The sequence below is a fragment of the Rhinolophus sinicus genome, chromosome 3, assembly GCF_057876585.1.
Source record: "Rhinolophus sinicus isolate RSI-liver-muscle chromosome 3, RSI-T2T, whole genome shotgun sequence".
Classification (NCBI taxonomy): domain Eukaryota; kingdom Metazoa; phylum Chordata; class Mammalia; order Chiroptera; family Rhinolophidae; genus Rhinolophus; species Rhinolophus sinicus.
In genome coordinates, this window is record NC_142503.1 from 186,156,964 (window position 1) to 186,169,859 (window position 12,896).

Here is a 12,896-nt window from a genome sequence, read left to right on the forward strand (position 1 = left end):
ATTTTTATTCACTTTCAGCTTCGTCGTTTTTGCTGTTGTTTGATCTTTTCATTTTCCCAAACTCTAAACATTGAAATATCCCAAGACTTAGTTCTTTAATTTTGTTTTTTTCTAAGCTCTACCAGTGATTGAAATGCCATGCGTTTAAACATTATCAAGAAATTAGGAAAGCTCATGTCTATCTCTAACACCTACCTCTCCCCTCCTACTGAACACCTCTCTTTGGATATTTGAGAAGTATCTCCCTAAGTTGATTCTTTATTTGCTCACATCCCAACCAGCTCTGTATTGACTTTTCAGTTTAGTAAATGGCAACTCTACTTTTCTAGAAATTTAATCCAAAGAAACACTTGGGGTCATCCTTATCTTCTCTGTTTTCTCTTTCTGCGTATCCTATTCACAATTACCACTGTAGTCCAAGATATGTTTATTTCTGCTGAGATCACTAATTTATGTCATTTAACTACTGCTAGCCATATCTGTCTTTTACTCAACATGCTGCATAGACTTCTTATCTCATTCAGAATAAAAGCCAAAGTCTTTATCACGGCCTAGAAGTTCTTATACAATTTGCCCTAGGCTTTGGAGGAAATGCTCAAATACTTTTAGGAAATGATCTGAATATGTTCACATGCAAAGGGTAAAATTCATCAGCAGTATCATTCTGTGTATGTTCTTATTGAATCCCACAATCTTTTAGTACATATTTAGTAAGTGCCAAGAATTTTCAAATTTGTGACATTTAATACTCATAAACATCTTACAAGGTAAGAAATTGCATCATATTGTATTTAAAATAAAAGAAAACTAACGTTCAAAATGGAAATGGGGTAAAGCATAATTCTGTTGTAAGGCTGAGCAGATGACTGCATTTAATAGCAAATCAGATTAAAACATACACTTTGCTACTAGAGTAAATGTAGACAGTGAGAAGGAACAAGTATTCTTCCACTCTTACTAAATTTCCAGTGCAACTGAGTGTATTTCGCCTTGCTTCATCTTGCTAAAAACGAACAATATTATGGGTCAGGGAGGTTGTAAAGAGTTACATGAGATAATTTATATGACAGATCCTATCATAATTTATTAACAGATGTAGAATTTGCAAATTATAAAGTTTGAATTCTTCAAATTCATTCTTGATTTTAAAAGCCAAACAAAGATGTAAATTTTAAATATATATGTTGACACAAGGCTATGAGAATGCAATACACGTATTGACCTTATGATTTCATACATGATAAGAGAAAAATACTAACTAGTACGTACCTCGATGTCAGTAAAAATATAATTAGCCATGATGGCATGGTTATTTCATGTGAGTTTTATACTTATTCTATCCTGAAATTGTAAAGTTTATGAGAAGTTCTTGTGTGATCTTCTACCTTCACTACAATGATTTATTGTTATAGATCATTTGAACCTAAGACAATAATTCCTGCTTATTTTTGTAGAAAATTATATTTATTCATTTATATTTGTTATAGAAAATTTAGTTTTATTTATTTAACTCACTAAGATTTGACTGATTTTGTTATGATGAACTCAACAAGCATAAAACCTGGTGGTAACCACCTGCTTCCCTCCGTGTACCAATTATCGTACAAGTTAGAAAAAGAAATGATTATGGCAAAGACATTTTCATAATCCAATATCAAGTTTTGACCTTTTCTTGATACTACCTACTACATTATGCTGTGGGTGCTCAGTAAATGTGAATTAAAATATGAATTACCTCAAAGTCTGAGTTCATCTCAAATAAATAAATGGAAAAAAAAAAAAAAAAAACTAAGGCATTTTATTCTGTCTTGCTGGTAATTTATAAAAATCATGCATATATGTGAGGGCTGAGCTCAGTTACCCTGGTGATTTTCTTCACATCAGCTTTCAATTTAGCATTGAAATTTGAATGTTTTTTCAAATATCCTACTATTCCACTGCAAGAATTGGTAGCCTGTTGGAAAATCTGAACTTGCTTGAAATTTTACTAATAATGCTATTCAGGCAGAAATTTATCAAATGCTCGCATTTTCCTCATAATGTTTGGGGATATTTGGAAAACATTTCACAATCTCCACTGTTCAAAGGAAAACATAGTCTTTGCCTTTAATGTCCAAAGCATTTACTTTTTTTAGAAATGTTTTCACCCAAAGAAAAAGGTTTTCATTTAGAAATGTAAACATTTTGGCTGTTAGGGTGGTACCAAAGAAAAGATTCACTGATTGCTTTAAATGAGCCATTTAGCAAACCTTTGCCAATGTAGACACAGTCGGTCGGTATTCCACAATGTGTCAAAGCATTCCACCTTCTTTGGTGCTTTGTAAATCACACCAGGGATTGGAGTAAATTAAGTCAGGCTTTTTCGCTAGAAACCAGATGTTGCACCTCCACTGAGTTTTACTTCAGAAAACAATGCATTATTAACTGACTATGAGCCATGCAATCAGGAAGAAATACTGCATCTGGCTGTCAAAATTTATGCCAAGTTTCAACCTGCTGCAATTGAAAGACTTCAAGGTAACACTCAACCCCCCACCAACAGAAGTCTGGAATGACATAGGATAATTACTGAATTTTCTAAATTCCAAGGATGTGTGATAGACCATAGAATAAGGTCAAAAGCACCGCCAGTAGATTTAAGAAACAGACAGAGGTGTCTAACATGAAATAGGATGTGTGTACGTGCCCATGAGCTCACGTATGGCAAAAAGCCCATGTCAACAAGGCCAACTGGAATCGGAGACCTAACTCAGCCAGGGCATCCAGATTCTAGAGGTAAAGTAAACAATGTAGACTAAAGAAGAGACAAAAATGGTGGCGGCTTAGACGGAAGAATGGAGAATGGAGGAGAAAACAAAGACAGGAAGGAAAGAAGGGAAGGAGAGAAGGAGGGAAAGAAATATAGAGGGAACGAAGAAAGAAAGAAAGAAAGAATGAAGAAAGGAAAGAGGAGAGGGACCAAAGGAAGGAATATTTTAGAAGTTGGAAGTATATTTATCAACTTCAATGTATGTCCAAGATTTCCCAGATGATAGTTACAAATAAATGCATATTTCTTACCCACCAAATTCCTAATTACTAAAAGATTTGTCCCCTTAAGAATATTCTAGTTTTTCTGGGCATCCTCAAAGGGATGTCTCATATGAGCAAACAACTTTTCCAGTACAGTCCCCACACAGGTTCTGCCCTGTCTATCTCCTCTTGCTCTTAGGTCTATTTTTCTCCGGCCATGCCTGTGAAGCCAAAGGCTGACCACTGATTATGTGACCTCATTATGTGACCTCCAATTAGCTTTTTCCCTAAGGATGCTAACTCATGTTGTACAAGGCAACTTCCATGTATCTCAAGATATTCCAAAATAACTTGAAATATACAGTATTGACGGTTTGTATGCAAGAATAGGAGAATGGCCTTCTCTAAATTTCATATTTTATGGAACATTGGGTGCAAGGACAAATGATTGTCAGGCTAGGTGACATAATCTTTCTTAAATGGATAAGTCAGCCTAATGTCCCTTCTTTTTTACCACAGAAATCAAATCTAACCCAAGAAGCTGGCCATGAACCACACAATTTCTCACATCTTACTCAGTCTTTCACTATTAGCATCAACTCCCAATCAACAACCAGTCCTAAACACTTTCTTAAAAAAAAAAAAAAAAAAAAAAAAAGAATGTCCTGACATACCAGTGGATGTATAATGTATAGGGATTAGGGATACAGGGGAAAAGATGCTTATCTTCCAGCAAGTTTGATTCAGCATCTTGGATCAGATAATTACATGCATACATAAATTATATATGTACTTATAATTTCTCAGCTCTATACTCTATATATAATTTTAGTTACACATGAAGCCTTTGTCCTAAAGATTTTATGGAAGGAGAAAGAAGACATTTTAGATACACTACCCATTTTTAAGACAGGAAAGGTACTGACGATCAATATTTGAGAAATATTTTTATTTGATAGCTTTACTGAGTTTACTGATTACTTTGGTGGATGTATTAGTTACCTATTGCTAAGTAACAAATTACCCCAATACCTAATAATCTAAATCAATACACATTAATTATTGCACTATTTGTGTGGGTCAGGAATTCAGAGGCAGTTTTGCTGTTTGTGGCTGTGGTTCTTTCATGAAATTGCAGTCAAGATGTTGGTTGGGGTTGTAGTCATGTAAAGACATGACCGGGGCTGGACGGTATGTTTCCAAGATGGCTCACTCACATGGCTGTTGGCAGGGGACTCCTTTTCTTGCCACATGGTCCTCTCCATAGGACTCCTCCAGCGTTCTCACAAAATGGCAGTTGGCTTCCCAAGAGTGAGTTAGCCACTAGAGACCAAGAAGCCACAGTTTCTTTTATGACCCCATCTCTGGAGTCACACACTATCACTTTGGCCACATTCTCCTTATTAGAAGGTCATTAATAATTCTCCCAACTCCCCACAGTTAAGGAGAGAGGAATTAAGGGGCACATCTTCATTATATTTTAAAACTTGGTTTTATTTTAAGACTTGGCTATATTTTAAAACTACCACAGGAGGAATATGTAAAGTATTTAATAAATGATTAGAAAAAAAACATAGCCAAGACAGGGTAAATCAAGATTTTCATCATTGGAGAGTCAGTGTAAGAGGCTGTATTTGAGAGAAGGAGGGAAATAGTTTAATGTAAAACAGTATCATTTGACTAATGTCTAAATTTTGAATGTATGTAGAAAGTTTCAGCCTATTTCAAGTCTTCACTTGACTGAGGAAGAGACAGACTCCATTCTCAGTTCTTTGGTTATTTTTGTTGTTATTGTCCATAATTCCTTTTCTGGTAAATGATGAGAAATTCCTTTATTCCAATGAATAGTGCCTGTATTGGCAGATGGCATTTTGGAATGGCCTGGATAGATCACTTATGTAAGACATGGGAACAGCATGCATGACTTTCTGATTGGGAAGCCATAACACTAGACTGAGCCATATTTCCATTGGCTGTTCAAAGTACCCCAGTGGGCTAGGGAAATGAGAAGACAAGTGAGTATGTACCAAAAATTTCATTATGATCAAAATCTGACTCAGCCTTACATCTTAGGGATTCTTCAACATAACAACAGCAACAAAAACAAGCTACTTTGTCTTCCTTGAGATTAGCAGTTGAACAGGTAGGTGACAGGATGAATAACAGACATCTGGTTTAGCAGACATGAGCATCAACAGTGGAAGCATGGGCAGCAAATTTTTATAATATCACTAATTCAAATTCAAGTATCATAGATTAGTGTGGCATTGGAATCATTCACTAGAATATGCTTGGTGGCCAAAATTTTTCTCAACAAAACTTTCAGTTATTTTTTAAAGAAAAATAGCATGGTGTTTGTCAGTGTGTGTATCAAACATACTGTTCAGTGATATTAAAATGATGTGATATTCAGCCATAATGTTAGAATCATTTTCCATATCCAAATTCATTTGCACCACAGATCAAACAGAACATTCTAAAAGTGCAGTCTCACTCATGTGTTCATGGAAAATACTGTGATGTCAGCATTTAGGAGAAACACTGGCTGTCATCTATTCTAATTCAACCTCTAAACTATTTAAATTGTGACTTGTTTTCAGTTTGTCACTCAAATAGTATGTATGAGATACATGAAAATGATTCACTGTTGAATTCATCCATATCAAGGCAAATCCTACTCCTTCTTCTTCTTCTGTCAAACAGTTGAAGCATTTCATTAATGCTTTTTTTTTTAGAAGTGGCCATTGAAAACTGACTTCTCTGTATTTTAGCTTAATATTTACACTTTAAAAGTCTACCTGAACTTATGAGGGCATGGTTAGAGCAGGAGTTATTTTTTATTGTTTCTCTACAGCCTCAGTATCAGTTAGTTGTTGCTGTGTAACAAATTGCAAACTCAGTAAAATAAAACAACCACTACCATGTATTTGACTCACAATTCTTTTGGTTGGTGGATGATTCTTCTGCACTGAGCCAGCTCAGCTGATCACTGTTAACCTCAATCATATGTCTGTGGTTGGAATGTCAGCTGAATGATAGATGATCAATGATTGTGTCACTCCTACACACCTGGCAGTTGATAGCAAGTCACTTGGGGCAACAGAGGAGACTGGCCACATATTTCTCATCTAGTAGAATACCCTGGGCTTTTTCACATAGCAGTCTCAGGGTTTCCTGGGGCAGAAAGAAAAGGAAAGCTTCTCTGATGGCACCATGTCTCCCAGTGACTTACTGGGCAAAGCACGTGATATGGCTGACCCAGATGCAAAGGGAGAAGAGACAGACTCAGCTTATTGATGGAAGAATCTGTCATATCACAGTGCAAGGACAGGAAAGAAAAGAATTTGCAATAATTTTTAGAGTGTACAACTACCCTCTTGTCTCAAACTTTGTGACAGTGTAGGGGTCCAGCAGGGTTCACTCCACTACAGGTCACTCAAAAATAGTCTGTAACAGTGAAACAACGATAGGCTTTGGAGCCAGAAGAATAATATAACCTTTCATTAATTCACTGTTTCATTGAGTGATTCCCTCAAACAGAGTATATTCAGTGAACATGTAGATTATTACCAAAAATTCATTCAATAACCATTAATTCATCAACTATTTATTGAGTGTTATGTTCCAGGTGCCATTCTGGGCACAAGAGTTTTGACAGAAGATAATGAAAAGGAGAACAAAGTTCTGCTTTCATGCAATTTGTATTTCATACAGACCAATGCATGCACTCAGGCATGCGCGCATGCACGCACGCACACGCACGCACACACACACACACACACACACACACACACACACGAAAACTTAAAAAGGAGGAACAGAAGAGTTATTTTGACATAGATGGGAAAGCCTCTTTGAGGAGGTGACATTTCATCTGAAACCTGTCCACAGGAAAGAAATCCATCCTTCAGAATGGAGATCTTGGCACAGGAGGCAGAAGAAACATTTGGTGCAAGATCCTTAGGCAAGGATGAGCTTGACGTGTTCAAAGAATAAAATGAGACCGGTGCCTGGCCAGAGCTTGATGAGCAAGGTAGAGGCTACCAGGAAAGGAGGAAGCAGGGATAAATCACGCCCACATCTTAAATACTGGATTCAGGAGTTTATGCTTATTTTCACTTACTAGAGGCATAGTCTACAAATGAGATAGGTAGGACATGGCTTCCAAGTGGATACATCCCATGGCCCTATGGACCTTTTGTTCCATGGGGAAGGGCAGAGCTAGAGCAGGGGCAGAGGGGCGTTCTCTACAGCACAGACTCCAAGAAAGTGAACCCCATTATCCAGTCTAAGGGTGCAGTCCCTGCCTATAAGGATTTCATAATCTGATTTGAGGGAAATGCTTGTTGAGAAATATGCACATATTGCTTGACCCATAAAAAATGTATTATCTGACCTATAAAAAGAGTATAAGACTATCCAGTTCACAGGGCTGTTTTGAGGAAGTCATGATCCATAACAAGACCTAACATATGTTAGCTTCCTTTCTTTAAAAATAATCTACAACAATACACACATAGTACACTGTTGAGCCCAAGAGGTTTCATAAAGAAGATTTCATAAAATGTATTCATTGCCTTCTCTTCCCCAACCTGCTCTTTAACCCTGTACTTTGACATCTGGGTCCATCATCCCCTAACTCTCTGTGTCTCTGAAATCCACACCTCACTATCAGAAAAACAGATGTCAGCTTAATCTCGTACGTTACACATATGTCCAGTATTTCAGATCACACTTGCCAACATTAGTGAGAAATATCTATTTATGATTACATTTCTAAGATACGAATTCAGTCCCCCTTTTATTATCTATTATAGCAGTAGTGTGGCTGAAAAACTACATGCCAAGAAAAATTATTTAATTTGTGGTGTATGTTTAAAGGTGAAAAAAATTATTCCATAAGGAAAATGAGTACAATTCTATAAAATAACAAGTCAAAATTTTAATTTATCTTAAGTAATCATTCTCTTTGTATTTAAATAATTAAGCATGTCACTCATTTTCATCCAGTTGAGCTTGTTTTAAAAAACTGAAAGCAGTTTGAGTTTGTATTTATAACCCTATCACTTTATAGTGAATGGCTAATTCAAAAAATTTTTGAGCCTTGAATCTTATTTTATACTTCCTGGTAGGCACCAATACTCTTTGAACCAAACTTATTGGTGAAAAAAAAAAATTAAGAACAATTTTGTCTTCTTTTTACCATCTGTTTCTCCCCCATTTTCTCTACTGTCATTCCTATAGCATTACTTCTCTCTCTCCTCCCCCTAAAACCCCCAAAACACACTTCATACAGCAACTATTTATAAATACACAAACAAATCACATCCCTTTACTGTTCTGCAGACTAAGATAATAACTCATCAAGAACAGCTTAGGCAAGCAGTTATTTGCAGGGCTCAAAGCATCACGTATACTAAAGGACGATGATTTCATTATATCATGTAGAGATTCATTTTCAATTTTGCAGTGTTGGTATATTAATATTTATTCAGCTTTAGTAAAAAAAAAAAAGAGCAACAATCAAATACATGTGTCCAGGAAATTATACACACACACACACACACACACACACACACACACGACATGACATTTGTTCATTTAACAAGTATGTGTTAATATCTTACGATGGTACAAGTACACTGTTGGAATAAAAAGTTGCCTAAGATATAATGGAAAACACAGCATCATAAGGAACATGAAGTCTGAAAAGATAAACCATCTCATTGTTGCTGGGGTGGGCTGTATCAATACAGTTCCCACAGAAGAGAGGATGCATGAATAGAGACTTCTAGAACAGACTGAAGGTTTACGGATTTAAACAAAGAAAAGAATAAACAGTAAACAAGGCCAGAACCAATCCTAAACATGGAGGTGTGAAATACCCTCACAAAGCCTGGGTCCAGCAGGTGTTTCGGTTCTGCTGAATCTTAGCTCTTTGTAAATAGTAATAATAATAATAATAGAGATTGTGGCTGGAAACTTTGGCAAGGGCCAATGGCTAAAGATTTTTTTTAAGCCAGATTAAAGAGTTTAAAAATAACCTGAACTACATGGAGAAATATTAAAGGGTTCTTAATCAAGTGTGCGGTTGGGCAAATTTAATTTGGAAACAGCACAAAAGCTGGACTGGTCAATTAAGAGAGAGTTTAGAAAGCTCCCCTGTCTATGTGCCAAAATAAAGTTTATATCATAGGAGGATAGAAAGCAAGGATGGAATCTACAGACACAGAAAGTAGAGCAAATCATGTTCCTAAACATAGTCTGAAAACTTGGCTGGGGAGACCTCCAATTTAAAGGGGGGACTACACTGCAAGTTTTTATCAGCTTTCCCATAAAGATAGACGATCTAGGGCAATGTTACTCATTTCTTTTTAGTCCCCATTCAGTCAGAAATACATTTCACTTTATGGCCCATACACAAATCTCTGTATCTCTCCACTGCCGAACTTCAACCCATCACACACATTTATGGTTCCAAACAAAAGTTTTCATAAAACTATTACCCTTAGTCCATGAGATGCATTCGGGCGGTGCCAGTTCTTTCATATATCTTTCATTTTAAAAATACAGACAAAACCTCCTAAACAGACTGCATAACCTCCTATGACATGGTGCTCAGCAATTTGAACAACGTTAGTGTAGAAATGAAAAGGGGCCGGGTCACTTGTGCCCATGTCCAGGCGCATGTATTCTGGCTGAGAAGACTGTGAGAGAAACAGGCCTAGAGCAACTAGACAGCACTTGCCCAGTCAGCTGCACCTGATACCCAAGGAAAGCCGACTGTTCCTGAATTAATTCTACTTTAGCTACTTTCTCGGCAGCTACTCAAGTATCAGTGGTTACAACAACCTGCTTTCTGTTCTTTCTAAATCATCCTTCGGCATATCAGAGCACTGTATTTTAAAATGCTTTAGCAGAAACTATAGAATTACTTACTAGGTGTTACATAAATTGGATCAAATTCTAATTGCATTTATCACACACTAATTTTTATTTCTATCACTTGAAAAATACCCCCAAATATATGATAGACAGATTGATAAACCGATAATAGATAACATATAGCTATTTTGTTATAGATATTTTCAGCACCAAGCAAGAAGTTTAATTATTACCCCCCATAAACACAAAGGAAAAAATCATTTTACCAGGTATTCTTATTCCATGGAATTTCTATTTATTTATTTCGTGTCTTCTTGAAATGTTGCAAATAACTCTCTAACATCAATTATTCCTTTCCTTGACTACTGGTATGGGACTGCCTGGAGATATTTATGCTTTATCTGTAAGTTTTTCTGTATTCATAACCTTCTATCTGTACACTTAAAAGTGAGCCTTAAGAGGCTTTTCCAAGCAGTATATATGGTAAAAACTCTCCACTCCCTTTCATATAAAACATATTACCTATATATGTAGACTAAAATACCTTAATGTATATGAATAACCAACCCTTTTCATTCTCACCTATCCCATCACACACATAATGAGTTGGTAGTTAACTTGAAGAGTAGATGTGATTTAATTGTTTATTTCAGAAACTGGAGTTCTTCTAAGTCATTTATGACATCCCTGTGTTACAATAGCCTGATGGTTCAGAGTATAGATTTATAATAAGGTACCTGAAAATGTTATGTCCTCTCTTGGCCTAATGTGGTTAATTAATATTAATTTTTAATTTTTAATAATAAGCTAAATTCTCTCATCTGCTAAAAATGGAGATAACGATATTATCACCTTATGGAACCACTATGAGAACTGAACAATATAGTGTATATAAAACACTTAACACAGTGCTTTTCACGTAACAAGATTTTTAAACGTAGTTATAATCATTGTTACAGACATGTGTGCTCTGGGTGCCTTGACATAACACGCATCTGAATGCATCACCTTCCGTCTCTCGATCTGCTCTACATTGAAAAGCTTGACTGAACTGCTAGAGTTCACATAAAGAAGAAAGGCTGCAGATGGATTTGATCATTTTGTTAAACATTTAAAATAGTTGTTTAAGGATAGCATTACCTGCCATCATGATTTATTATTTATTTCACAAACATAGTTTTATAAATACGCGAATTGGATCCAATTATACAATCAAAACATAAAATGTGTTTTCTCAGTGTGTTCATTCTTTGCCATTCTTGAGAAGCAAAAATTTTGCAACCCAGGAAACCCTCACCAAAAATGTAAATATAAGCTTTACCAAGGGATTATTTTCCCCTCGTACATTGAAAACCATTTGGATTTTTACAGCAATATTTTCTGTCATGGGGTAATAGAGATTAGAACAATTTTAAAATAATTTTAAAAAAATGGTGATATCTGTTTAAATTCTTCAAGGTCTTTGATTCTGCTCTATCTCATCACTATAATGATACAGGTACTACACACCTATTATTGTATTATCATAACAGTTTGGTATATATCAGGAATATTTCCATTGTAATTATTATCTTATACTCCTAGAAAAATTGCAGTGGGGCTAACAGTGTTTCTAATGTATATTCTATCTCCACCACGTTGCCCCATGTTCTTTTCCTTTCTGATCATATTGGGTGACCAATTTGATCAATCTTACCACAAACACAACTTCAGTTATAGCTTAAAATTCTCAGTTTTCAAAGTCAAAGGCAATGCAGGTTGTTCTAGAAAACACTGGCCTTGCAGTGCTCCCTGAGAAGAGCTCAAGGTCAGCTCCACAAGAAGACAGGGGGTCTTCCTAAGTGCAGCTGTAAAGACAGAGTCAGCACCAAATTATAGCAGTGGATATTGAATAAATTTTCAAATGCTTTTAAACCCATTTCTATTTCTTCCTATTTAAAAAATGTTTTATATACATATATGAATATATTATAAATATGTTATACACACACACACACGTAGTCTTCATCATGTGGACTAGCATTCCCTAGTGTTTATACATAATATCAAACACTGCATTTAAAATAAGCTTTATTTTTTTTTCTTTCAGGTTTTGATTTTTAAAAATCTGTAAATTTCAACTCACTCTTCTACTGACTGTGGCCTGTTCTGACATCCCTCTGAGGTTCAATTCCTTTTCCTATAAAGAGAAAGGATTATGCTCTCTATTTTACAGGCTTCGTGGGAGATGCAAATGAGGAAGTATATAACGTATTTAAAGTCCACACAGAATAAATATGAATGTTATTAGGATAATTGTTTTTTCGTTTACAACCTGAAATAGTTTATACTTTTAACTCACCTTCACAGGTGCTTTTTATTCTAATTTAAAATGTAGCATCTTAGCCCCCATCTTATGTGTTGTGTACTTGTTTTGTATGTCTTTTCTTTTTTTTTTTAATTGAAACACAGAGCACTGTTGCACACATCATTACAAATATACAGAAGATGCCAAAAAACTGTATACACATTTTTTAAAAATTTTATTTTATTACTATATTAAAATTGTAATACTCAATATATACCAATAATAAAAGATTAATACAAGTCACGTTTGACTTGTGCAATTACCAGAGGTGCTCAAAGTGGTTACCATCAGCATAATTTTAATGTTTTTTTTTCCTTTCTTAAAATGTGTATACATTTTTGTGGCACCCTCTGTATATGTGTAACCTATCCCTTGCCAGCAGGAAAAACTCTATTTGCATTCCAGTGCCCTTCCTGATAATGTCCTGTTTTGTTGGCCCACTTACATAGCGATTGATAGAGTCAAAATGACTTCAGAAAATTTTGCTCAATTTAAAGCCATTTCTTGATCCCCTCAAGCCATTGTGCTGGCCTAAGTTATGCAGTGACAGATAAGGATAATGTAGGGGAGAAGAAAGACTGGGCAGTTGCAAGGCACATGCTACAAGCTGAACTATGAGCCAAGGATGTGAATCAATACCTCAGAGGCCTTT